Here is a 27,863-nt window from a genome sequence, read left to right on the forward strand (position 1 = left end):
GATCTAATTGTCACGGTGAACACGCCCTCCAAGCCTTTGGAGGAATTTAAAATGTTTTAACGGCTCCTACAATGTACTGAAAAGATTTCAACAGTCTCGATATTCAAATATGTTTCCTTATAAGTTCCACCAAGAGTAATTCATACTCAAGTTAAATTCAATTTTTAAAAACTGAACATGAACTATAACACGAGAATTGTAGCACGTTTCAAATTGTTTGAAGTATAATGATAGTCCATCCCGTCTCTGCCCTTTCCTGACTGACTTTTGTTAAACTCTTTGATTCTTTTTTTTGAACACTGGACAGGAAATCATACATTCCTTTCTTTGGAATTTTACTTGCTAAGTTTAATAGGTCTGTCAAAAAAAACACGTGGTACTGATTTACCTCTGTACCCCAATCTGTTTAGTAGAAATTAAGCAGTTGACATATTGGTCAACTTTTTGAAACATCTTTACTGCAAGGAGATAAAATCCCGATATGACGCCACATCTCCACTTCCCTCTCTTTTAACGTCCACATTTCTTCACCAGGTCAACAGTGGTTCCACCCTGTTCACTCAAGATAAATTATGTCAAACTAAACAGGAAATTTCTCACTTCACTTTTATTTTTGCATGAACTGGTCAGGTTTCATCTCGGTTAAATAAAGCACTGTGTGTCCTCTTGAGGAAGTAGTTGTGTCCATCCCATTGAGACTGGACACACATTGAGGTTGACTTCCAAAGACATTTAGAGCAGGGGAACGGACACACTTACCTCTACATAATCAGCCCATGTCTAAAGACTTTTGAGCAAGGCATCCAGAGCTGAACGAAACGAGGGAAGTCAACGTCAACTTTGCCGCAACTTCTGCTTTTATTACCTATGAGTTTGCGTCCATGAAAATCTGCTGAATTCCCCTGTCTTTGTATGCAGGCCAGCGTTTGATATATCTGCATAATAGCCTCTATCATTATTAATGTATGAAACATGGGAGAAGAAAAGAAGAAAGGACAACAAAAGGACGACGGACATCCTCTACATGTGCATGATGAATGAGACTTCATTTGTTGATCTGTTTTTGTACTGTATTGTTTGAACAGTTTTATTGCTTGTAATAGTGCTTTATTGTGGGATATATTTTATGTAGTTTTATTGGTTTGTATATAAGCTTATCACAAATATAATGAACTTTGAAGCTTGTCTCTCAGTGCAAGAACAGACTTCTTCAGTCATCCACTTTTTGGCCTCATTATCAGGTCCATAACTAGTGTCCTAACTATGACTTGCACTTCTTGGACTCCCAGGTCGGTGGAAAAAGAACTTAATGACCAAATGCAGTGAAAACACCAGTCAGGTATGTTCTTATGTAGAAAGATGCTTTGTAGAAAGCTGATTTCTTAACACTTCTTTAGCCTTTCTGTCAGGCTGTAGAGGTGGCGGTGTCAATTGGTCGATCCACCACTTTGGTGCAGTCTACTGAAATTAAAATATCTCACAACTATTTGATGGATTGTCATGAAATAAAATACAGACGTGTCCCCCAAAGAATGATTCTTTGCGCTAACAGGTTAAAGTTTTAACTTATCCAGAGAATTATCTCAACATCTACCAGATAGTCACAGGGCCCAGATGATGAATCCTATGTTTCTAGTGATCACCTGACCTTTTCCTCTTGCTCCACCATGATACACGTTCTCATGGTTGTGGTCTTATTAGTAAGATGTCTTAACAACTACCAGATGGATTGTCGTGACATTTAGCAAACACAGCCATCTGCCCCTTCAGGATGAATTGAGATAGCCTATGTATACTGTCACACTATAGCCTTACAGTCACATGGCTGTGGAGTCTTAATCTAGGTTACATTTAATATATATAATTTGTTTTCACCCTCCAGTATTGGTGATGCTTGTGTTATCCATAACCTTTGATACGTGTGTTGCTACGTGATGCCAAATAAACTAAATCAACGATTAGATTTTCAAATATAATTAACCTGATTCATACTGCTTAGGCTCTCAGAGTGACGCAAATAATGCCTCAGAGGCCACCATGTTGAATACCCATAAAATGAATTCTTCTTTATCTAAACCTGGTCCTCCCTGCTTCCCATTCCAGTAAATGTCAGTATTTTAAGTTAGTATCAGCCCATGATGAGTGAACTTAAACATTGATACAAAGGCTCTGAGTTCACCCCTATTGTTCTTAAAGGTCAGTTGTGGGTGTATTTGTACCAACAACCATTGTTAAATGGAAAAACTGTGTACTAACCTACCTGTGTGTGTGAGTGAGAGTGAGAGAGAGAGAGAGATTTTAAACACTTCACTTGTCAAAGCGAGATCTCCATTCATAACGAGGCCTTTTCTGGAGCAGCAAGAGAGGGAAGGACTGACAGGAGGTGGGTGTGACCAAAAATACTAACATGTAGCTATTACACTGCAAGTCTTTCAGCCAACACCTCAGTATGAATGGTGGAGCTGCAGAGGTGTATTATGGGCAGAGCAGCAATTAGTTAGAACAAGAAAAGTTAGTGAGGGGAGACAGAGGAAGGGGAACAGAAAGTATGCACAAGTGTGTTCAGACTGTGTTGGTCTGAAAGTGAAAGACAATGTGGCAGATCAAATATTGGTTGCATACGCGCGCCTCGCAGGTGTCAGTTGAGAGTAAAAAGAAACAAACTTGCAAAGTTTGCGCCTGGACGCCAGTGATGTGTGGTAAGTTTTTTTTCTTTTCTTCTTAAATTAATTAAACGCATACACGAGTCATAAAAGTGTGCAACTTCACAGCTGTCCCCTTTCCAAAGTCCAAACGAGGAAGCAGTTTGCGTTTTGTCCATAGATAGTGGTTTTGTCACAGCAATAATAATGTTTTATTTGTGCCACTTCATACCTCAACATTTCATTTATTTTCGCACAGAAGTAGACTCAGACCTGCATATCTGTCAACTCTTCTCTAAGTTGGGGGGGGGGCTCGTGCAGAGCTCAGTCATGCGTAATGGGCGGTTTGCGCAGAGATTAAAGGAAGTATGCGGTGTCATACAGCGATAGTAACCTGGCCTTCCTCTTCCTTTTTGCATTTTTTAAAACAAGTTATTGAATGACTTGACCTGAAAGGCTTTTCTTTGACCTGGTTGTACACTGTCAGCAGTTTTCCCCCGTGTACTGTAATGTAGCCTAGATTGTATTGCTGTAGCCTTGAATGGACAAGAGTCAAAACATGATCAGCACAAGGATATTTTTAACCCGCTGTAAATATTCTTGTCACAGGCCTATTTATTTCCCTGATAGGCTATTTTTGTAGTCTGATCATTATCGGTATGTGAAGTTTGGTTGGTGTGTGTCACCTTTTGGACATAGTCTCAGCAGAATGCAGTGGGCGTAGTTTACATACTTTTTGAACTGAAGTCTATAGCCTCGTTTGAGAAAGAGCCGTCTTGCTAAAACCTGCGCAATTATGACGCTCGTCTTGCTGAGCGCACAGCATTTTTGCATGCGCGTCATAATTGCGAGGGTCTGAGCAAGACGGCTCCTATACTCAAACGAGGCTAATGAGAGATGCTGCGTTCAGGTGGTGTTGGAAACGAGAAGGTCTACGTCAATGTGTTCATGCCTCACGCACACAACACAGATACCTGTGCTTTTGATAAACGATTATGATAAAGCAAACTTCCAGTAATTAACTTTTAAATCATAATACCTGATATTTTTTGTGTGCAGCAGAATCAGAATAATATTGAGGAAATCCGACTTAAAATTGAGGTTTGAATTATGACTTTTTAACAGTCTCACCTATAGGCCTACTTTTGATTGCATCACATGATGTTCCCCAGGGATTTCGGAGTCTAGTTGTATTGGAATAGTAGATTTTTTAAATTTCCATTTTTAGAGGGCACTTTAAGAAATGTTGTTTTTGTTCTCTCGTTTGTCCATCCTGCACAATTGATTTCTCATTACAGAAATAATCTCTTGCGCCCTGAATGGTGCCCTACATTGACAGCTCGAACTAAGATGACATATCAATCCTCAGAGAGAGATCTCAGCTTCCTTAAACTTATCATACTTCCTTTTTTGTTTTACAATGACACAACCTGAATCTTCACTTTCCAAGAAATACATTTACCCAACTTTCTATTTACCTTCTTTTTTATTTTGTAATTTCACCACTTCATGGCTCCCCCATTTGAACTCATTAAAGTAAGTAAAGATGTTTAAAGTAGATGAGTGACAAGGGGTTTCCCTGCCCCTGTTTCCTCCATTCATGTGGCTAGAGATTGAGAAGTATAGAGCTGCCAACCCGGATATGAACAAAAAAAATTGAGTGAGTGCTTGAGGTAGAGAGGAAGAGAGACTGTACATCTGTGAGAGTGAGCGGGAGTGTGTGTGAGAGAGTGAGAGAAAGAGAGCCAATTGGAGGGAGTGCGTTTGCAGGTTTTATTTATGTAACCTTTAGTTCAAGAAGCTTGTCCTTCGCGATCATATTTTGTATAGTGTGTGTCCGTATGTGTGTATGTGTGTTATAAATACAGCTCAGTCATTTCCTCTTCATCCTCTTGTGACCTTGGCAGCACAAGCTTCCTCTTATCAATTTGCACCATTTGACATCCCCAGCGACTAAATGTTACACGTGTTTGGAGGAAGCAAGACACACACACACACACACACACACACACACACACACACACACACACACACACACACACACACACACACACATGCATCATCTGATATTAGTGATATCATATCATATATACATTTATGGCACTGACACAAGAGATAACAGATAACATGTAAAGTACTTGTAAATCTGACAGACACTTTCCCAACGTTGCTGATAAGTCGTGCTATGCCCGGCCAGCTGTAACTTCTGAGCAGATATTCCAACTATAGCATTAAATGCAAAGTATGATAAAGTGGTTTGGTGAATGTGTAAATAATACCAACATCGCAACAACTACTGCAATAATTATTTTCAACTGTACTTCACTCAAATATATGTTTTTTACAATCATACTAAAATCATAATCCTGCATTTAAATTTAAATTTCATTTCAGTCGTAGCATCGTCCAAATTAGTTGTGTTTGTCATATGCCACTAGGGGGGCAGTGCCACTCCAAATCGGTGTCCGGCCTAAAATGAGTTAGAAATCCCAAAAAACTGAGTAGCTGGCAAAGTAATTGTAAGTAAGTTATTGATTATGTATCCTATCTAACCCCACAAGCATGCACAAGTAATTATTATGCTAAAGGAAAGTGAAACCTTTTCTTAGGTGTGTGTGTGGGAGTTTCACAACATTTTGAGTTGTTATAGTAGGAACAGCACACGTGTTACTATAATATAGCGGTTGCTCTGTTTGTATTCAGGGGTCCCAGTGGTCCAGCATGCACTAAAACAATAGCCTGAAAAAGAAGCAGTGTATAATGGAAATTATTAATTTTAGTAATTTACCGCTGTGCTTTCTAAATGCTGACTTGTCAAACTGAGTTTTTGCCTGTCAAACACAGATGTAACTTTGTTTCTGCTATTGATAATTAATACACTGTTAAATAAACTTTTTTTTCAAGACAAAAGGTTCAACAGTCTCTGGATCCACTTTCTTGAATGTTGGATTTCCTGCTGTGGTCCATTTCATGTCACTGCAAATGTAATGTATTTGGATTTTTAAATATCTAATGGTACTGATGGTAGTAGTCTACATACAGTATGTTTGCTAAATTCAAATACAAGTTTCACTCAAGGCACATGGCTGTGTCTGCAATACAAAGCCATTAGCCCTACAGGAATTAATTTACCATGATGAATTGACATCTTTATTGTAATCAAGATCGCAGTAAAGGATGGGTCCTAAGGCAGGCCTATAGTTAGTATGACATTCAGCCATTGTGTTGTGAGTCGGTGAGCATGGAAATGCATTCAAAGCAGGAAACTGGCAGATTATGTGTCCTGTGTGCTGTGCCTCCATATAGACAAATTAGGTGGAATGTACACGAGAGGTATTGCTATGGAGATGCAAGCTGAAGCGGAGAGATGGTAAGAAAAAAAGAAGGTGTGGGGTTCAATTGAAGTTCAACTCCATCTGTCACAGCCAGGTGAGAATCAGTTTATTGTCAGCCTCAGTGGAAAACGAAAGCATGACCAAAACCGAGTAATATTACCAAAGTTAATATTATGAAGCCCTAGATCTACCAAGCTCAGAAAAGTAATGGGAATTTAAACTTAATGTTTGGAGAAACCAAAGATTCCAGTCGAAACAAACCAAACAGTGATTTACAGACAATTAAATGGCTGCCAAAGGATTTCTTTCTGGTTTAAGACTGTGAGGAAGCCCTTTTACATACTGTATATGCAGCCGTTTGATACATTGGTAATAGAAATAAAGACTTATGGCAGCATACCTAGTGACCTAGCACAACTTACTCAAAACCGTCGGAGCAAAAAAAAAAAAAAAAAAAAACATTTTAAAAACTTCTCTTAAGATAGCAAATCTCTCCCTACAAGACCACTGAATTTGCAGCTACCACAGAAGAAGTCTCAAGTCTCCAACTGCCTACCAGCCAAAGTCTTTGTCATCTACTTCTACTCTTTATGTTTCAGAGAGAGGGAGAGAGATGCAAACCACAGATAACTCATTCAAATGAAAGTAAACCTTGTGTCTATTTGTGCAGCGACAAAACCAAATGAGTAGGCAGCTTTTACATCACACACATACAAGCATAGTGAAATTAGTTCAAGTCCTCTCACAGTCTCATTTGTAGTCCTTGTTGGCTCCAATCTGGCCTGCACTCTGGAATCTCATTGGTCAGGTTCAAATCGAATTAGAGATGCCACTTCGCAGCGATGACTTTATGACCCTACTGACGGCATGGGTGGGATTCAATAGGTTTGATTAGATGCCTTATTGGAAACTTACACTTTATGTCGATGGGAGGCCCATAAACTAATATGTTTTTATTTTTCATCCCTGGAAAAAGCAAACTTTTACTGCTGCCCCACCATTTTCATGATGGAGGAGTACCTTGTTCCGCTTCCTTCACCACTTTTTGGTCTTATGAAACCTGTACAGAGCCGCTGATCGTAGAAGTCACAGATGCAAAGCGGTTTTTCTTAACAATTTTAAACCCTGGCCAGCCACCACATTTCACTTCCATCATCAGTAGTTTCAGTTGAGGGTTTTAGGAGTTTCAGTAGTCAGGCTATAACGTGATGATTTTTAACCTTTCTTTTGGACTTTAGTGTGAGCTAGACTAGCTGCTTTCGTCTTAAAGCTAAACTAAGCTAATCCAAAGTTCTGTAGATGTGCATATGACTTGTCTTACATTTGACATGAAGCAGTTGGATGAAAGATACTGAGCAGTGACATGAAGATGGCAACTTTACTTGTGAAATAAAAGCGCTAAAAGCTCCCAGATCCACTTCGGACCCTCAGGAATTGCCATAGGCCTATAGTTGATTGACAGGATTATTAAGTTTGCAGAACGTGTACTGTACATGCATCACCACGGTGCATAATGACGCACACCCACTCACAGCAGCACAGGAAAAGTAGCACTTCCTCTTTTGTCACCATTGAGCATCGATTTAGACATAATTCACTTTAGGCAAAAATAAACGTGTACCTCCTGTCAACTTTTCATGAAACATTAGCAGCTTGAAGGGCATTATGTTGCACATTTCAGATAAGCCAGTGGTGTTTGATCGTTTTCTTTAAGCCTGAGGGGTTTGGTTAACAGGATCCTTTTAACTGAGGTTAAAAATTAAATGCATTTCTTTATTCATTTGACCTACAGTATGTGGTATACTTAATGCACAGACATGGGAGCAGTGTCAATCTTCTAATCTAGCCCTCTGCAAAAAAAAGCAAAGTACATCTGCCAAAAGGTGGTGAAATGAGGAAGAAACAGTCAGCAAACATGCAAGAACTCGACTTCTTAGATTGGATCTCTCCATGACTCTGCATCTATTTTGAGCTGCACCTGCAGTGTTGTGATTGAGACAATGACAAAGTGTTGAATCTTTAGGCCCATAACAGCCAAATAGGACAAGTAACTGCATGTCAACTGTTAAAAAGCTATATATTTGCTTATTGCATTGTTCTGCGTGTGTGGTATCTGGACTCTGCTGCAGTTAGTTTGAAAGTAAGACCATCAGGAACTGGTCTCTTTCCATTTTCAGTTCAGTTAGATAAACTACAGTGACTCCAGCAACCATAACAGCATACATTTTCATACCTTAATAGGCAACAGTGAAACAAATCCTCTTCCTGAATTGAGTCTAAATTGTAGCAATAACAGTTCACCCACACCCATATTACACACCACCACGACCACACTGGCTTACAGTTAAAGCTACTGGTTTCCAGTAAGATGCAGCCAGGATGTGTGACAGTTCTCATTTAGATGCCACTGAGGGGTTAACTGTCACGTGCCGTGAAACTTATAGTTAGCAAACGGCTGCTACAACTACACCGTACACTACTACGGTGGGGTTTTAGTCATAGCCACTGGTTTCCAGTAAAGACCTGCACCCAGTGGCTTCACAGCAGAGGAAGTGGTGGTGGTGGAGTCTGAAACTCTATTCAGAAAAAGAAAAGTTTTCACGCGTCAATTGCTTATCTTTTCATGCAAAATTTATTTTGTCACACATGCATTTACATATCTGCTTCTCATTTAATTGAGCTGATGCTACAGTAACTTCCTGTTAGTGCCGGAGTGAAATAAAAGGTCAAAGCCACAGCAAACTAGCAGAACAGGTAGCCTACACCTGTTTTATGAATCATGAGGTATTATAAATCCATTCTTGTAGGTCAGTCTTGCACACAGAGCTTACATAAAATGTGCCACAAAACTTAAAAAGAATCTGAGCGCAATGTTCAGAGTTTCTGACATTTGAGAATAAGATTTATAAATGCTCAAAAGTAGGGGGAAAAGCATCCCAATCAAACTGTCATTTTCTATTCTTGTGTTTGATTCCATTGTGGATTTAGAATATTACATTTTACTTTGCGAATGAATGTGGAGCTGTTGTCACCATGCAGTGCTACACATAGGCTTATAGCGCCATTTACTGGAAAGGCACAGACATTACATTTAGTGATGGATATACATCCATATGCACAATGCCCACTTGTTAGATGCTGCTGCAGTTCAGATGTTTTTCATATTAAAAGGAACACAGAATATGGTTGGTATTGATGGCATTTAACTAGTTTACATATAGGAATATAAATGAGTAGCATGGCATGAATATTATTACAATTTTTGACAATTGAGTTACCAAAACAAGTGATCCAAAGACATCACCTTCAGCCCTGGGAACTATTCTGACTACTACCCTATATATGATTAATCAATTGATTGTTATAAAAAAAGGTAAAATCTTTGAGGAAAATAATCTTTAGCTCCACAACCCATTGACGTCTCAAACCCAGCCTCAAACCTGCAGGACCACTTTGCCTCCACCTGCTGTTTGAGTTTGAAAGATGCTGAATTTCAAAATATGTAAATACTCCTTAAAGGTGCTGTAAGCAGAATGGTTCTTTTAGCTAACCTCCTGTCAGTTACTGCAGTTAGCAGTCCCCTCGCTCGTCCCTACGTCACCACATTAATGCACTGCGGTCTTCAAGCAGCGAGTTATCTAGCATCATCTCAGATCCATAAGTGTGATAAAACATGATAAAAACCATCAAAACAGACATTGGGAAGGATTTTTACCTGCTCCGCCATTGTAGGCGCATAAACATTCACCCATCTGTCGCTGTGGCGTGCACCGGCAGAGAGACCATGAGTGAGACGGGTGTCGGTTTGTAGCGTTCTCTCTTGTGATTGGATATTAATTTCGGGATCCCCTAAAAGTTTATTTTGCCGATTACATGCAGAGCAACTGACTGAGAGATCGGCTTTATGAAACGCGCACATTATGTAAGTGATCACTGTATGAATAAAGAGCGATTTTACACTTATATTAACATAAATACACCGCTTACTTCAACCTTTAAGAAAGGCCTTGGTCAAATGCCAACACTTCCTATTTCTCCATCTTAAAATATAGGAGATTTGTTGTTTAATTGTCTATGTGGTAACATCTGTCCCTATCAAATACGCATGAAATAAAATGAAAAAAACTTAATGAATCCAGTATGTAAGCATAAATGCAATACTTTAAAGCTCCCATATTATACACTTTTCGGTTCTATTATACACCATATTATATGGTCTTAGTGGTCCCGTTTTTCTTCAATTGTTTGCTGAAAAAAACTTTCAGATAATTTATTGTACTATGCTGATGTTCAGCTAATCTCACAATGGCCTATTTTTTTAAAAGAGCTGCAGCTCCCCTCATAAATATACAATCTTATTTTTAGTGGTATTGTTAGCAGCTAGCTTCCGAGCTAGCTTCGCAGTAGCCACCATCTTTTGCAGCATTTTTATTGTGAACATGCCGTTTCCATTTGCGTGTGGCTGTCAGTGCATCTATATGAACATAGTCTTTCATGTAGACAAGGATAGGTCATGTCAAACTGTTCAAAGTGCGTTACTAGCACTAGACTTTTGGTTCTTCTCATGGGTAGGCTAAACCTAACTGTGCTAACAGGCTATACATCATCATTGTTTACAAACAGACAGAGGGCGAGGCGTATCCATGGACCTATAAAGAAAGGGCGTATCTGGCTTCGCTTCCGGACAGGGGGTGGGGGGAGCTCAAAGATTGTATATTTATGAGGGGAGCTGCAGCTCTTTTTAAAAAATAGGCCATTGTGAGATTAGCTGAACATCAGCATAATACAATACATTATCTGAAAGTTTTTTTCAGCAAACAATTGAAGAAAAACGTATTAGGGACCACTAAGACCATATAATAAGGTGTATAATAGAACCGAAAAGTGTATAATATGGGAGCTTTAAAAGATGTAGGCCTTTCCACAAAGAAATGTTGTCCATGCCAGTTGTAAGAGGTATTTGGAACCTCACTATCAATAATTTGAAACTCTGGTTTCTGCCAGAAGAGGGCAGTATTTCCCACTTCATCTTCCATCAACTAAGTCTGTGTGAGCTCAGTCAGTGCGTTTCCATTGCACAACTAGATTGGATTAAGACATATATCGAACTAGACACTTATCTGAGTATACATGGCCTTTCAGAAATCGGATAAATGTCCAATGCATGGCTGTCTCTACTATGCTAGGTGGCGCTGTAGCCCTTCCAACAAGTGGTTATAGAGTCACGTCCGGTTCCCTTCCGGCAATAATTGTTATATATATATTTATATATATATATATATATATATATACAAACATTTATTTATATTTATATTTTTATATACTATCTATGCAATAACCCTACTATTTTTTACGTCGTCTCCTTCCATTTCCTTGTGAAATCCTCCGCAGAAAGGAGAACTGTCATGGTCTGGTCATGGTCTGTCTTTGTCCTGTCTTGTTTTGGTGTTTCCTGTTTTATTTTGGTAGCCTATGTCTGTTTTGTTCCTCCCCATGTCCTGTCAAGTTTCCCTCCTGTTTGATTACTGCTCCCTTCCCTAATGTGTTTCACCTGTCCTTCGTTGTCTACCCGGTCTTGTGTGTGTGCATATAAAACTCCTGGGGCCTATCCGAAAAGTCCAATCTCCTAACCTATAAGCCTCCTTTCCTATACCTTAACACCTAAACGTCATCGGGGTTAAGGAGAGATGAAAGGTGCTTCCTATCGAACATAGGAAAGGACAGCGCTGTTTCAAATGAATTCGACTCCACTTTTCCTAACCGACGTCATTGCGCGACGGCGAGTATTGCTGACGTGAGTCACTAGCGTGAAACTACACTATAGCCTATTCTCCGAAAATTGACCACAACAAGCGCTCGTTTGATCCATGCGTTCTTTTCATATAGATTTTAATCAGGTTGTCGCCAACAGAGTGAGAATCACTCCCATATATCCCAATTCACATGTGGAATAAAAAGAGGCTACACTTGTGTTGATGTTGAAATGAACTGCCCCCAGTAACTTCATTAAATGTGAAGTTGGTATTTTATTTTCTTATGGTGTAAATGATGTGCTACGAAAATAACTATTATGATGTTGGTCTTTTATGAGTTCTTTATTATCTTTAGCCTGTGTGTGTTTGTGTGTGTGTGTGTGTGTGGGGGGGGGGGGTATTTTGTTTTAGCCGAGTTAAATCTTCCTCTCTTCTCCTCTCCTCTCTTCTGTTTTACCTCTCGTTCGTATTCGTGTAGAGTCGGTAAACTCCGGCGGTGGCCTGTTGCTTTAAATCTTGCCGCCGTAAAGGATTATGGGATACCACTATCTCCTTTCCTTTAGCATAGGTTGGTCAGGAGTAACCTATGCTAAAGGAGGGTTAAAGGATGAATCGAGGCTCCTTTCCTATGCCTTTCCTAAGCATTTGGAGAATTCGGATCACCTATCCGCCGAGTACTTCCGGTTCATCTCGATAGGAAAGGAAATTTCCTATGCAAAAAAAAGTTTTCGGATAGGCCCCCAGTGTTTCTTTGTTCCCTGTCCGAGCATTGTACCTGTTGGTGTGTCTGTCCTGGTCTCCTAGACGTTTTGCCTGTTGGCCTTTTTGTTACATTTTTGGACAATAAATAATCTTCTAGTTTAACTTTCTGCATCTGGGTCCTGCTTGTCTGCCTGTCTGACACTTACTGTAACAGAATGCTCGGACCCGAAATGGACCCAGCAGACAGCTCTTTTGCGGTGGACCGTGAGGAGGTAATTTTTACAATATCTTGCCTCAAGAAAGCCTGGGAGAAGGGCCCCACACTCGACCACCGAGATGCAGCCTTGACTCTGGCACGTTGAGCGGTAGAATTACAGCCTTGGCTCAGGGAGTCCCTACCGGAGTGGGCAAAGAACTTTTTATACCCTCCCGAGTTTTGGTCTGCCAGCACAAGCCCAAGTCTCTGCCCCTGGTTCCCAGCTTCAAGCTTCTGCCCCCGGTCCCCAGCTTCAAGCCTCTGCCCCCTGTCCCCAGCATCAAGCCTCTGCCCCCGGTCCCCAGCTTCAAGCCTCTGCCCCCTGTCCCCAGCTTCAAGCCTCTGCCCCCGGTCCCCAGCTTCAAGCCTCTGCCCCCGGTCCCCAGCTTCAAGCCTCTGCCCCCGGTCCCCAGCTTCAAGCCTCTGATCCTGCATGCCAGCCGCAGTCCCTGGTCTCCGGCTTCCAGCCTCTGCTCCCTGACCCCAGCTACCAGCCTCCGGCTTCCAGCAGCGAGCTCCAGCCCCCGGCCGCCTGCAACCTGCATGCCAGCCCCTGCATGCTAACTACCAACCCCTGCATGCTAGCTACCAACCCGAGCATGCTAGCTACCAGCCCAAGCAACCTCAAGAGCCCCAGCATGCTAGCTGCCAGCTCCTGCCCGAGGGGGACCGGCCTTCGCTCCTGCCCGGGGGGGACCGCCCCCCAGATCTTCCAGATCTTCTAGGGGTTGCCCGCCCTCTGCCTCGCCTTCCTCCAGGGGGTGGCCGCCCTCTGCCTCGCCTTCCTCTGGAAGGGGTCCGCCCTCTGCCTCGCCTTCCTCTGGAAGGGGTCCGCCCTCGCCGCCCCCCTGGGGGGTTCTGCCCTCATCACCGTGGCTGCCAACCTCCTGGGAGGGTTCGTCTTCACCACTGCCGGCGATCTGGGGGTCTTCGCTGCTGCCGACCTCCTGAAGGGTTCCACCTCCGCTCTGCCCCTGCTTGCCCCCCAGGCCGGTCGCCTGAAGCTCCCTGCTGTGCCCCTGCTTGCCCCCCAGGCCGTCCGCCTGAAGCTCCCTGTCGTGCCCTGGGGCATGTTTCTGGCTGCCCGCCTGACACCCCTCCATTCCGCCTTACCCCAGTTCCCTGACCAACCGGTCACCCCCGTGCTCTGCCCCAGGCCATGTTTTTTTTTGGTGTTTCCTGTTTTATTTTGGTATGTCTGTCTTGTTCCTCTCCATATCCCGTCAAGTTTCCCTCCTGTTTGATTACTGCTCCCTTCCCTAATGTGTTTCACCTGTCCCTTGTTGTCTACCCGGTCTTGTGTGTGTATATAACTCTCAGTGTTTCTTTGTTCCCTGTCCGAGCATTGTACCTGTTGGTGAGTCTGTTCTGTGTTTCATGGACTTTTTGCCTGTTGGCCTTTTTGTTACATTTTTGGACAATAAATACTCTTCTAGTTTAACTTTATGGGTCCTGCTTGCCTGCCTGTCTGCCACTTACCGTAACAAGAACTCCGATATGCGATGTCCGATCCCTGTATAAATGCAGAGAGAATGCCGATAATGAACGAGTTATCTTGGTGTTCTTATCCGACTTCTCTTGTCCGTTAATGTGCCGATTTGTGTGCGAAGTAGATCGGATAAAGGTGTTTACATGCATTTCAAGAGTCCTGTTGAAGTCTTATTCGTTTATTTACCCGATCATGAGTCTGCATGTAAACGCACTGAGTGTGTCTATGCCCTCCAGCGCACCATCAGTGAATTTATTTCAACCTCTGATCTCCAGAGGGTGAACCTTTGAAACCCCGCCCCCTGGGGAATGTGTGGTATCGATTGGTTGGCAGGTGTCAGCTGGCGGTATTGATTGGCATACTTTAATACAACAATGGAGGAGAGCAGTGAGAAGCAGTCAGGTTTTGTTTCACACAGTAGATCAGCTCAGTAAAGGCAGGACAGCTGTGGCAATGCATTAGGCTAATACAGAGAGAGAGAGAGACACAGAGGTTGCGTTCCGAATCGCATACTCTTTCTTTTTTCTATTCTACATACTATATCCGACGATAAAAAGAATCTAGTTAGGATGCAGTAGACATACTATTGGGACATACTTTTCTCTCTTATTTCATCATAACATTGCGCCTTGATCTTGCCTCTTGCTTTTATATCCGTCGCATCCCCGTTTGTTTTCATAACATGGACCTATAGGCTTCGTCGATGTTACGTCACTTCACGTGCGCACTGGATTGTGGGTCAGAATCGCCCAAATAGGATGCACTTTTCAACACTAACAATCTTGGCCGCATGAAGTAGACCATCCGGGTATTCTAACCATGCTAAATCTGGCCACAAGAATCGGGACATCCTAAATCTTTTTTCTACATACTATATAGTAGAAAGTATGCGATTCGGAACGCAACCAGAGAGTGTGTGTGTGTGTGTATTTAAACGTAAGTATATATTGATTGAGCTGCAGTCGAAGTTTCCCATATTGGTGGGTCAGAGGGGCAGCTGCAACCGATCAGGCCACCTCTCCAGATGTTATTGTCCAATCCTTAAAGATATATTCCACTGAAAATCCACAGTGTCAAACACTCACACCCTGTCTGATGCTATAGCGAGCTGTAGTTACAAATGGATTTCAACACTCCATATCCAGACAAGCAGCTCTGTAAAACCATGCAGGCAAATGTCAGTATGCTAAAATGCTCACAGTGACAATGCTAATTTCCTGATGTTTAACATGTTCACCTTCTTAGTTTAGTGTTGTAGCATTTTTTTTATTTGTAGTAAACTGATCAGAATGTCATAAGTTTATTATTTGGACCTATACTTTAATATTGCATTGACCCAAAGGTAAAGATTGGGGCATAAAACCCAATTTCGAGATTTTGTTAATCTACTGTGGCTCAGGATACAAATACTTTCTTCCCAGTGTAGTGCATATACAATGAATTTCTGTAAGACAATGTGAGCATGATGCTTATTTCAATTTCCTATACTATTCACATCACCGTATTTTTTTAGTTAATATTTAAAGTTAAATTAAATGTAAATACAGTTCCCCCAGTTAAAAAAATAAAACATTACGCTTGATTTAAAAACAGCTGCAATTTCCATTTAACTTTCCACACATACAGCAGGCAGAGGAGTCTTATTTGATTTGTCTTTTGGTTTGACTGGGCTGTGGCCGGCAGACTCTGAACGCTTTATTCTCAAGAAGTCAAAGTGACCTGGAAACTTTTCCACCATCATTAGTTTCCACTTTCCGATTGAACTAATAAAAGCCAGACGCCTCCTCCAGTCTCCTCTATTCTTGTTGTGCTCATTAATTACTGTGAACAGAAAGAGTAAAGGCTTAGAGCCTGATTAAACTTCTTTGCAATTTGCAGTTTAGTTTAGTTATACAAAAGCATTGAGTAGAAAATGGAACCGAATTACATGTAGTTATCTTGTATGGTGATTTTAAGATGGAGAGGACAGTCTCTTTACAAAGTAACTCATGGAGTAGCTACTCAAGAATTACGAACTGGTTTTATCATAGGTGTGCACTGATTCTACATCTCTCTCTCTAAGTCAAAGTTTTAGTGAGACACATGAGTCACTGCTTGACCCTTTGTGTCACACACACTAAGCTTAGGACACACACAAAGCTTAGGACACACACACACACACACACACACACACACACACAAATATGGGAATACACACGTATACCTCCCACGTTGACACACAAACTCCCAACATGCAGACATGAGCAAGCAAATATGCACAGGCTCCATCCCCAACACAGGATAACCTGCTTTTCCTCCCCCCAAGTCCCCCCCCCCTACCCCGCTCTGTCCATGTGTCTTGGTGGGCTAATCACAAACACAATAGCGTCTCAGTGGACCACCTGGAAACTAATAGTGTTTAGACTCAAGAGGGAATGAGTCAGATCCTCCGCTCCCTCTTACTCATGACCCAGTCCGGACTCTCCCAGGCAATGGTTGGTGGGAAGACGGGGGGGGGGGGGGGGGACAGATGAGGAGGGTGAGACAGAATTAATATTGCAGGGGCAGACAAAATAAAATAAACACTATGAAATACTGTATATCCCTGAGGCAAGGATAAGTTTGAGTTGAGAAAGTCTTTATGGCCATTTTGGGGTTTCGTTGTTGCAGGGTAAATATCAGTCCGTGTTGATGAGTCAACTCTGTTGCTCTCGGATGAGTTTCAGTTTCCCGAAAGCTCGTTGTTGCTGCATGAGCATATGTAGTAAAAATACTTACTTTATGTGTAAGTGTCCTCCGAATTATTCATATTGGTTGACTTCTACATATCCAGTAACAACGTTAAGTGCAAATGCAGGATGTTGCGTGCCCTGTATGTAGCGAGGCGGAAAATCTAGGCAAATCAAAGTCTTCATTCAAAGATCTTCTTACCAGAGATCCCCTCCAATCCCCTCCTTCAGTACCTTTTCAGCATCGGACTTGAGGAGTCAGTGTCTTACTGTTTTTGAAACTGTCCCAAACCCAGAATCCAACAATTATACCCCCTTCATACAATGATTGTGTGTGAGAAGGTGAGAACGTTTGTAGGGCTTGGAACACATTATCACTACTTCCTCTCAATATGTAAGGTTGAGGTAACTTTTGACCTTTGACCTAGAACATCTAATCAGTTCACTCTCAAGACCAAGGGCCTATCCGAAAACTTTTTTTTGCATAGGAAATTTCCTTTCCTATCGAGATGAACCGGAAGTACTCGGCGGATAGGTGATCCGAATTCTCCAAATGCTTAGGAAAGGCATAGGAAAGGAGCCTCGATTCATCCTTTAACCCTCCTTTAGCATAGGTTACTCCTGACCAACCTATGCTAAAGGAAAGGAGATAGTGGTATCCCATAATCCTTTACGGCGGCAAGATTTAAAGCAATAGGCCACCGCCAGAGTTTACCGACTCTACACGAATATGAACGAGAGGTAAAACAGAAGAGAGGAGAGGAGAAGAGAGGAAGATTTAACTCGGCTAAAACAAAATACCCCCCCCCCCCCCACACACATACACACACACACACACACACACACACAGGCTAAAGATAATAAAGAACTCATAAAAGACCAACATCATAATAGTTATTTTCGTAGCACATAATTTACACCATAAGAAAATAAAATACCAACTTCACATTTAATAAAGTTACTGGGGGCAGTTCATTTCAACATCAACACAAGTGTAGCCTCTTTTTATTCCACATGTGAATTGGGATATATGGGAGTGATTCTCACTCTGTTGGCGACAACCTGATTAAAATCAATATGAAAAGAACGCATGGATCAAACGAGCGCTTGTTGTGGTCAATTTTCGGAGAATAGGCTATAGTGTAGTTTCACGCTAGTGACTCACGTCAGCAATACTTGTCGTCGCGCAATGACGTCGGTTAGGAAAAGTGGAGTCGAATTCATTTGAAACAGCGCTGTCCTTTCCTATGTTCGATAGGAAGCACCTTTCATCTCTCCTTAACCCCGATGACGTTTAGGGGTTAAGGCATAGGAAAGGAGGCTTATAGGTTAGGAGATTGGACTTTTCGGATAGGCCCCACTTGTAGGTTGCTGCTAAATTTGACAAAAATCCCTCAATACATTCTTAAAATATTGTGCTCACAAGATTTGAGGTCACAGAGACCTTGACCTCCGTACTTGAATCAGTTCATCGTGGCCATTTGTGTGAACTTAAAGAAAAGGCATCAAAGCTTTCATGAGATATATCGCGTTCACAAGAATGGCCCAGACGGACAGACGTACGTATATACATACGGACAACCAGAAAACATGATAACCGGCAAGGATGCATAAAAAGGGAGCTGCAGTAAATGGGTGTGTGGGTGCTGGTTCATTCTAAGTCAAAGTTTTAGTGAGACACATGAGTCACTGCTTGACCCTTTGTGTCACACACACTAAGCTTAGGACACACACACACACACACACACACACACACACACACACACACACACACACACACACACACACACACACACACACACACACACACACACACACACACACACACACACACACACAAATATGGGAATACTGACAACCCGAAAACATGATAACCGGCAAGGATGCATAAAAAGGGAGCTGCAGTAAATGGGTGTGTGGGTGCTGGTTCATTCACACTAGTTGGGGAAATGTCAGAGTCCTCCTGCCCAACATTGTTTCCATAAAACATCACCAGACAAATTGTTCCACTTGACACAACACAGTAAGCAGTAATGGAGACTCCATATTTAGAGGACAGAAGTGATAGTGTTGTTTTGAGTAAATGGAGCAGACTAAAGGACAAAAAGCCAATGGATAAAATGGCCAGAGATACCCCTCTGAGAGAAGATGTTGTCCTGTATTTGCTAGATAAATGGGTAAGCAGCAAGTATGCAATAGTGAAAAAAATCACTTTATCATATAATACAATCTGCACTGCAGTACTGCTTTCAGGCTCAATCACTGCCCAATGGAAGATAAAATAACGGAAATAATGCAACTGTCAAACGGGTAGAAGGCAGGGTCTCTGCACACACAGACCACTAACCAGCCAAATAATGACTCTGTATAGACAAGGTATACGACAAGGACAAGGACGAGCAAGCAGGATTTAGAAAGAACAGGTCCTGTGTCGACCAGATTGCCACTCTTCGCATTATCATAGAGCAGTCACTAGAGTGGAACTCCCCACTCTATGTCAACTTTGTCGACTACGAGAAGGCATTCAACTGTGTACATAGAGAGACCGCATGGAAGTTATTGAGACACCATGGAGTGCCCACTAAGATAGTGAACATCATTAAAAACAGCTATTCTGGAATGACCTGTAATAATAATAATAATAATAATAATTTGAATTTATATAGCGCCTTTCAAGGTACCCAAGGTCGCTTCACAAAAAAGGGGGGGAAGTACAGTGTTTGTGTACACAGGGGGGTGGGGCGGGTTAGAGGTCATAGGCCTCTGAGAAGAGGTGTGCCTTCAGGAGCTTCTTGAAGGACTCCACTGAAGTGGCACAGCGGATATGGAGGGGGAGCAGATTCCACAGAGTGGGGGCAGACGCACAGAAGGCCCTGTCCCCAAAGGTCTTGAGTCTGGTGCGGGGGGTTGCCAGCTGGTCCTTAGCAGAGGACCTGAGGGACCGCAGGGGGGTGTAAGGATGGAGGAGGTCAGAGAGGTAACGGGGGGCCAGAGCATGCAGGGACTTGTAGGTGAGTAGGAGAATTTTGAACTTGATCCGGGACTTAACTGGTAACCAGTGGAGCTGCATCAGGGTGGGGGTGATGTGCTGCCAGGGCTTAGTGCCAGTTAAAACCCTGGCAGCTGAGTTCTGGACATATTGCAGTCGGTCCAAGGTTTTGGAGGGGAGACCTGTGAGGATGGCATTACAGTAGTCCAGACGGGTGGAGATGAAGCAGTGGATGAGGGTTTCAGTGACTGAGTCTGAGAGTGAGGGTCGGAGTCTTGTGATGTTTCTCAGGAGGTAGAATGCAGATTTTGTGACATTGTTGATATGGGATTGAAATGACAGGGTGGGGTCAAGGATGACACCCAGGTTGCGGACTACAGGGGATGGGGTGATAGAGCAGCCATCCACTTCCAGAAGAAGATCCCCAACCTTCCTGAGCAGTGACTTGGGGGCCACGAGTGATACATGATGGACAGCTCACAGAACAGTTCCAGATCAAGACTGGGGTCAGACAGGGTTGTCTTCTATCCCCATACCTGTTTTTACTAGCCATTGACTGGATCATGAGAACAACAACAGAACAAAGGAAGAACGGACACAACTGGATGACTTAGATTTTGCAGATGACCTGGCACTACTGTCACATAGCTACCACCAGATGCAAGACAAGATCAATACACTCACAGAGACTTCCTCACAAGTAGGACTTAACATCCATAAGGGTAAAACAAAAAACATAAGGATAAATACAACTAGTACCGAACCGATCACCCTTGGTGACACCATGTTAGAAGAGGTAGAGTCCTTCACCTACTTGGGGAGTATCATCAGCAGTCACGGTGGTACAGATGCAGATGTAAAAGCTAGGATAGGTAAGGCAAGGACATCATTTCTACTTCTCAAGAACATCTGGAACTCTAGAGAGATACGGGAAACGACTAAAATCAGAATCTTTAAAGCTCCCATATTATACACTTTTCGGTACTATTATACACCATATTATATGGTCTTATATATATGTGGTCCCTAATACGTTTTTCTTTAATTGTTTGCTGAAAAAACTTTCAGATAATTTATTGTACTATGCTGATGTTCAGCTAATCTCACAATGGCCTATTTAAAAAAAAAAGAGCTGCAGCTCCCCTCGTAAATCGACAATATTTGAGCTCCCCCCGCCCCCTGTCCGGAAGCGAAGCCAGATACGCCTCGCCCTCTGTCTGTCAGGGCCGTGGACCAATAAGAAATAGGGGTGTGGGCTGCACAGTGGAAGCTTCTGGCTTTCCAGTTTGTGAGGTCAGAAAAGGGGAGAATTCTGACTGGAGTATATTGGGTGGGGGAGGGGTGGGGGTTTCAGAAAGGGGGAGAGTGAGAAAAGGAGAGTGTTATTTTTTAAAATACTTTGGCAGTCTCTAGGCACACCGTGGACCCATGGATATGTTAGAACTAGTGGTGGGCCGTTATCGGCGTTAACGTGCTGCGTTAACGCTAGACTCTTATCAGCGATAAAAAAAATATCGCCGTTAATCTCTTATTCCACCTCCTGTTCGGCTCAGGGGAGATAATAATAGCCGGGGGCCGTTGTTGACACTTGAGGAGCCTTTATTCTCTCACACACCCGCCGCTCTCTCTCTCCATCACTTGCCCACGACACAATCGGGTATTGGAACGCAGGGTGGGTGTGTGTGGCCACCGGTCGCCACGTGACTATAAGTTTCCAAGTTTTAAACACTTCTATCTCTTCAACGTTACGTCACCGTACCCGAATCCTAAATATCCCCTTAGCAGACGCTATATTTCATCGGGGGGAAAACTTTGTTTTGCGCCACAGTTCGGCCGTAATGCTGCTGCACACACACACACAGACACAGACACAGGCGCACACACACACGCTGCATGTCAGAGAGGGGCGCTACCAAAAAGACGAGAGGAGCGGTTGGAGCAGTTGGAGCGTTTAGAGACACATGCGTGCACATTTATTTACATACAATCGCAATCGCAGTCATTTGTACGGTGGCACTGAGCATTCACCAAATAAAAAAAAGTTTCACTGCAGGATCTCGTAATTACGAGATAATATCTCGTAATTACGAGATAAGGATCTCGTAATTACGAGATAAGGATCTCGTAATTGGGTCAATATCCCTGTAGGGTGCCTTTTGGTGTCCTATACACAAACTAGTGAATTACTGTCTTAATTTAGCTTAAAAATAATATGAAAGAGGTTTGTTGTACTGGACAATGGTTTTCTATCCTTGACAAAACATTATTTGGCTCTTCAGATACATATTTTAGATTTTATTCAGTTTTGTAAAAGAGGATATGTGCTATTTTCCCTTGTCCCTCGCAGTGAACATTAATTTACAATTCAAGTAAAATGTGGTCTAATCATACAAATTATCTTTTTTTTTCATACAATTATATACAATAGTATTAATATTCAACTAAGGTGTATTTATAATTTGAACACACATTTCTCATTTTAATTTATTTAAAAAAAAGAAGATGTTTGTTTGTGTCCCTTAAAAATTGTCCACCCTATCATGTTGGAGAATCCGTCCAATTAAGAAAAGGTCATCCACTCCAGGAACACCACAACACCAGTGATTAATGCATTTCATTGATGGGGAATGTAAAAGGCTGAGTTTAGTGTTTAGATTACTTTCCTACATACACATTTTCTTTGTAAAAGTTTGCTTACAGGTTTGTCCGAAGCTTAACATGTCCACCCTGTCGGCATGAAATACACCATAACTGTTGATAATTCAATAGTTTAAAAATATGTATGTTTAACTATAGACATTTCTCTTCAACAACCATACCAGCCAGTTATACAATCTTAGTTAGTTATTAGCTTACATTCAAATTTAAGATCAAAATGTCCACCCTGTCATCATCCTCAATTGTCCACCCTGTCATGTCTTGCATAGGGTAAAGTGGCGACAGGGTGGACATTCCCATGACAGGGTGGACATATCAATCATTTTAAATGGGAATTGTAAATGATGATACATGCAAGACAATTGTGTGGACACAAACACAGATACAAGCTAGGTCATTATTCTATATTATTGCTTATTCCTGGTTGGATCTCACTGTATCATTGCCTTTATCATTTGGTCATATTGAATTATTGCAATTTGCACAAATTGCTCGCAGTCATGTGATTGTCCACCCTGTCATCTTGACATTTTTAGATAAAAAATCAGTCATACTGTAAAATACAATAATATTTAATCTAGTGTATAACAGCTAAGTGAGGGATGGGATAATGTGCACAAAAAAAACCTAACAAAATATCACATTTACTTTCCAAATCAAAGAAATCTATGTGCGACTTGTGTGTGTTTCTTTGAAAACGAAGGGATCACATACATTAAAAAAATAATAATTATAATATGAAATCAAACAAAGTCCTTGTGTAGGAAAGGGACATCATACCTTTTATAAAATGTAGTTTTCATCTTAAAATTCAAATAAAAAACATGTTTAGCAGTAATGTACATTTCCACGACAGGGTGGACATATCTTACACTCATTCCTCTGAAAACAGGTCATAATTAACTAAAAATAGGTGTGGGAGCTCCGTAAATATATATTTACACAACTTCAGAGTCCACTATTTATGATAAAGCATAAAGGATATGGAAATTTAGGACTAAAATTTTCAAGTATTGTGAGGGTGGAAAGGCACCCTACAGCGATATTGACCCAATTACGAGATAAGGATCTCGTAATTACGAGATAAAGATCTCGTAATTACGAGATAAGGATCTCGTAATTACGAGATAAGGATCGCCCTCTCATTCATCAATAACGATGTCTGTGTGTGTGTATTTGTGTGCAGACGAGGTGAACCTAGCCATAGGAAAACGTAGGCAATAGCCTTGGTTTCCGGACTACAATGGGCCCCATAATCAATAAACTTATTTTAAATATTTGTTTAGGCTACTGTTCATTCATTAATCAGCGATCGCATCGGGTAGGCTACTGAGGGACACACTTTCGGCTTTACGCCCGTGATCAGCTGCTGAGGTCCGACTGGGCTTTTCTCCTGAATAGTCCCAGTGACTGCATATCTGCACAAAGTTGACATGGCTATCATTGTCATGCCCTCCTTGTAGAAAGTTCTGATGTGTTTGTATGAGTCATGGATTACACCGAGTTTAACGACTGCATTTAATCAAAGCATTCAATAAAACTGCGTTCCGATACAGTAACAAACAGGAGGTAAAAGTGAACTAGCCCACCGGGCATTCTGATTGGATGAGGCAACACAGTACGGTGGCTCCGGTGGCTCATAATGAACAAACTGCATATACAAAGTGAAAGTGTGTCCCTCATTTCCCAATGCGATCGCTGATTAATGAATGAACAGTAAACAAATATTTAAAATAATTGTATTGATTATGGGGCCCATTGTAGTCCGGAAACCAAGGCTATTGCCTACGTTTTCCTATGGCTAGGTTCACCTCGTCTGCACACAAACACACACACACACACACACACACACACACACACACACACACACACACACACACACACACACACACACACACACATCGTTATTGATGAATGAGAGGGTGATCCTTATCTCGTAATTACGAGATACTTATCTCGTAATTACGAGATATTATCTCGTAATTACGAGATCCTGCTCTGAAACTTTTTTTTATTTGGTGAATGCTCAGCGCCACCGTACATTTGTGCAGTTATGTAAAATGTTTCACTAAGGAAAATTACAGAAAAAGTAACGCACAGTGACTTTGATGAGTAACTTTAATCTGATTACTGGTTTGGAGATAGTAACACGTTAGATTACTCGTTACTGAAAAAAGAGGTCCGATGCCGGTAACGCGTTACTAAGTAACATCTTGTTGAACATTATTTATTTTCATCACCAATTATCATAGTAGAACAGCTTCCTCAAGCAGATGAGCCCCTGGTCTGATGCGCCACCTGGCTTGAGAAACACGTTCTCAAAGACTTACTTTGAGTCATTATTTAGGGAGCACACACATATTATGAATGAATTCAGATGAGACATTTTAATCTAGATTAATCTAGATTAATTCCAAAATTAATCTAGATTAATCTAGATTAAAAAAATTAATCTATGCCCACCTCTAGTTAGAACACATTTAAAAAGTGCATTTAGCATAATATGTGACCTTTAACTCCAACGTAAAATCCGTCCTGCTCTATGGGGCAGAGACATGGAGAATCAATAAGATCACAATAAATAAAGTGCAAACCTTCATAAACAAATGTCTCAGAAGAATACTGAAAATCTACTGGCCGAACAAGATCAGCAACAACGATCTGTGGACAAGAACAAAACAACCCCCAGCAGAAGACGAAATTGGACGAAGAAGATGGAGATGGATCGGGCACACATTACGCAAACCACAACCAGACAGGCTCTGACCTGGAACCCTCAAGGGAAGAGAAGCAGAGGACGTCCTAAAAACACCTGGCGCCGGGACCTCCAGGCAGACACCAAGAGACTGGGAGGCACCTGGTCGCCAGGGCCGCCGCTCCCTATACGCAGAGTACGCAGACTGCGTAGGGCACCAAGTTCCTGGGGGGGGGCACCCCAAAAAAAAAAAATTATAATTATTATTTATTTTATTTATTTTTTAAATTAAAAAGGAAAAAGAGATGGTCCGGGGGCCCCCCAAAATAGTTTTTTTTTTAAAAAGTTCATGATAATCATTACATTACAAAAAATATATAAATTAGTTATGAACAGGCCCATCGTTGTTTTTTCTTAATTGTGTAACCTATCCAGGGGTGGATTACTGCACAGGCACACCGGGCACAGGCCCAGGGGCCCAAGGGCTCAGGGGGGCCCTTAGCCAGAGATACTGAAAGTAACTTTTCATGTTGCATAGTCAAAGAGCTCAGTCACTGATGTCAATAACAGGGTCCAAAAAAGAATAGCCTAAATATAAATACTCATTAAAATGTAACAAGATAGAAATCATCATGGGCCCCTGAACTAGTAGGGGAGAAATACAAAAGCAAGTTAAAAACAACAGCATTAGTAGCTCTGTCTAAGGGGGTTGAAGGCCCCCTCACACATACACAAATAAACTTTATATGTGTGAATTCTAAATTGTTCATATCCACCCTTTATCTGTTGAAATGGGCCCCTCCATCATAGAACATGGGTCTGCAGACCAATCTACTGTTTTTACAGTTGCAGAGTAAAGAGTGCTACCTGTTTAAGAACAATCTGAAAAATAATGTTCCTTCTGCATCTCAGGATTTGATAACTCTCTAGTCTCTAAAATTTCCTCACAAAGTGCACCAGATTGATGCATTTTACTTTAAAAAGGTAAAAAAAAATCCACCCACCCCCAAACAAGGTACAGGGTCCCTCCAACAATACCCCAAAATCCTGTGGGAAACACTGACTTCCTTAATATGTTTTTGCCATTAATTGTATGTATCCGTGTAGAAAATTCAGTGTACCTGACTGGATAGGGACAAGTGGGGGGCCCTTTAAGAGTGTAAGCCCAGGGGCCCATTATCTCATAATCAGTCTATGATCCTATCACTCAATTCCTTTGCAAAGGCAGTTTTTTCACAAGTTAAGCTGTTCTTTCTGTTAGTAAATGCTGGCAAATGTGCCAAAAAGCAGTCGCAGAGATCTTGCAAGGGCAAAAAAAATTCGGTCGCACCCTGCGGACGCGAGCTTCTGGGTGTTTTTTTTTTGTTGGGAGGGTGGGGGGGGGGGCATCACTGACAATTTCGGCTTAGGGCACCCAAAAGCGTAGCAGCGGCCCTGCTGGTCGCAGATAGAAAAGAACGCCAGTGACCGTGAACTCTGGAGGTCCCTTGTCGACGGCCTATACCCCAGTAGGGGTGTAAGGCGTAAGTAAGTATAGACAAGGTATTATACGGCATTTTAAAGAGTAAAGTTCTGCTCAGTGCCTTAAAAGACCCACTATTTCTATATAAATAATTATTTTGCTTATGTCCTTTTTAAATGCGAAACTTTAATTGTTCATGTAAGTCAGACATGTTTTTATGTGTTAAGCAGCTGACTATTGAGTGGTCTAAAGTATATTATTGCCCTTATTTGAAGAACTAAGGTAGTTTACCAATGAAAATGTTCAAAGTGCATTTCTATTTCATACTTTTTAGTTTTCTTTTCTGTAATTGAGGTCATTTTAAAGAAGTATAAAACGTATGTCTTCACAGTACAGTAGTGCAGTTGAAGGTTTGATTCCCAGACGGGCACTAAAGATAGACCACTGTGCAATTCATTCTGGTATAATGTGTAATGGTTCAGCTTGACTCATCTGTACACTCAATCTCCCACAATCCTCCCACAATGGGCTCTTCGCTGAGCCAGCATTTCTGATCTTACTTTCTCTTTTGCCTCTAGTCTGTACGCAATCTTACTGCACTGTACTGTACAAGTCTGTGTAGCTGTACGTCAGTGAAGTAAACAAGTCAGAAAACATGTAGAACCCAGTGCAATGATCGGTGTGTGTTGACCATTTCTGTCATTGCCAGTTTCACTTGCTGTCTAATGTCTGTACTTGTGTTGTCTATGATTAAAGGAGGCTTTTTGTTAATGTGTGTGTTGTGAACATTGTGGGAACTGCAGAGGAGTGTGTGTATTTACACAGTCTGAGTCTGAGTTCCCATGATTTCCTCCGGATAGGAGGCGGAGCTGGATGGGGCAGGAAATAATTTGTATTATATTAACCCCCAGAGCCAGACTCCTTTCTGAGGTAAATATAGAGGACAGAATTTAAGTGAAATAACGGTCAGATTGGTGTTAATGTGATTTGAAGTCGGTTGCCTCTCTGCAGTACTAAAACTTATCCTGACACATTAGTGAGTAGCTTTACGACTACATCTGACTATACAAGTGACTTGGATATCAGATAATATACAGTACAGTCATTTTGTTTTCACTTTATCTCATTATTGGTATTGGTGACAAGTTCCTAAACGTCATAGAAAGTGCTGGTC

The 27,863-nt window shown here is 41.7% G+C and overlaps 1 long non-coding RNA gene across 1 annotated transcript in view; it reads left to right on the plus strand.

The window, feature by feature from the left end:
• Window positions 1-2,483: 2,483 nt before the first annotated feature.
• LOC307258047 overlaps window positions 2,484-27,863 on the plus strand; it is a 63,960-nt gene continuing 38,580 nt past the window's right edge. Inside the window, exon 1 of the long non-coding RNA XR_013845115.1 lies at window positions 2,484-2,699. This is a non-coding gene — a long non-coding RNA (uncharacterized lncRNA). The remainder of the gene's footprint in view (window positions 2,700-27,863) is intronic.

Source organism: Ammodytes marinus (assembly GCF_949987685.1).
Source record: "Ammodytes marinus genome assembly, chromosome: 11".
NCBI lineage: Eukaryota > Metazoa > Chordata > Actinopteri > Uranoscopiformes > Ammodytidae > Ammodytes > Ammodytes marinus.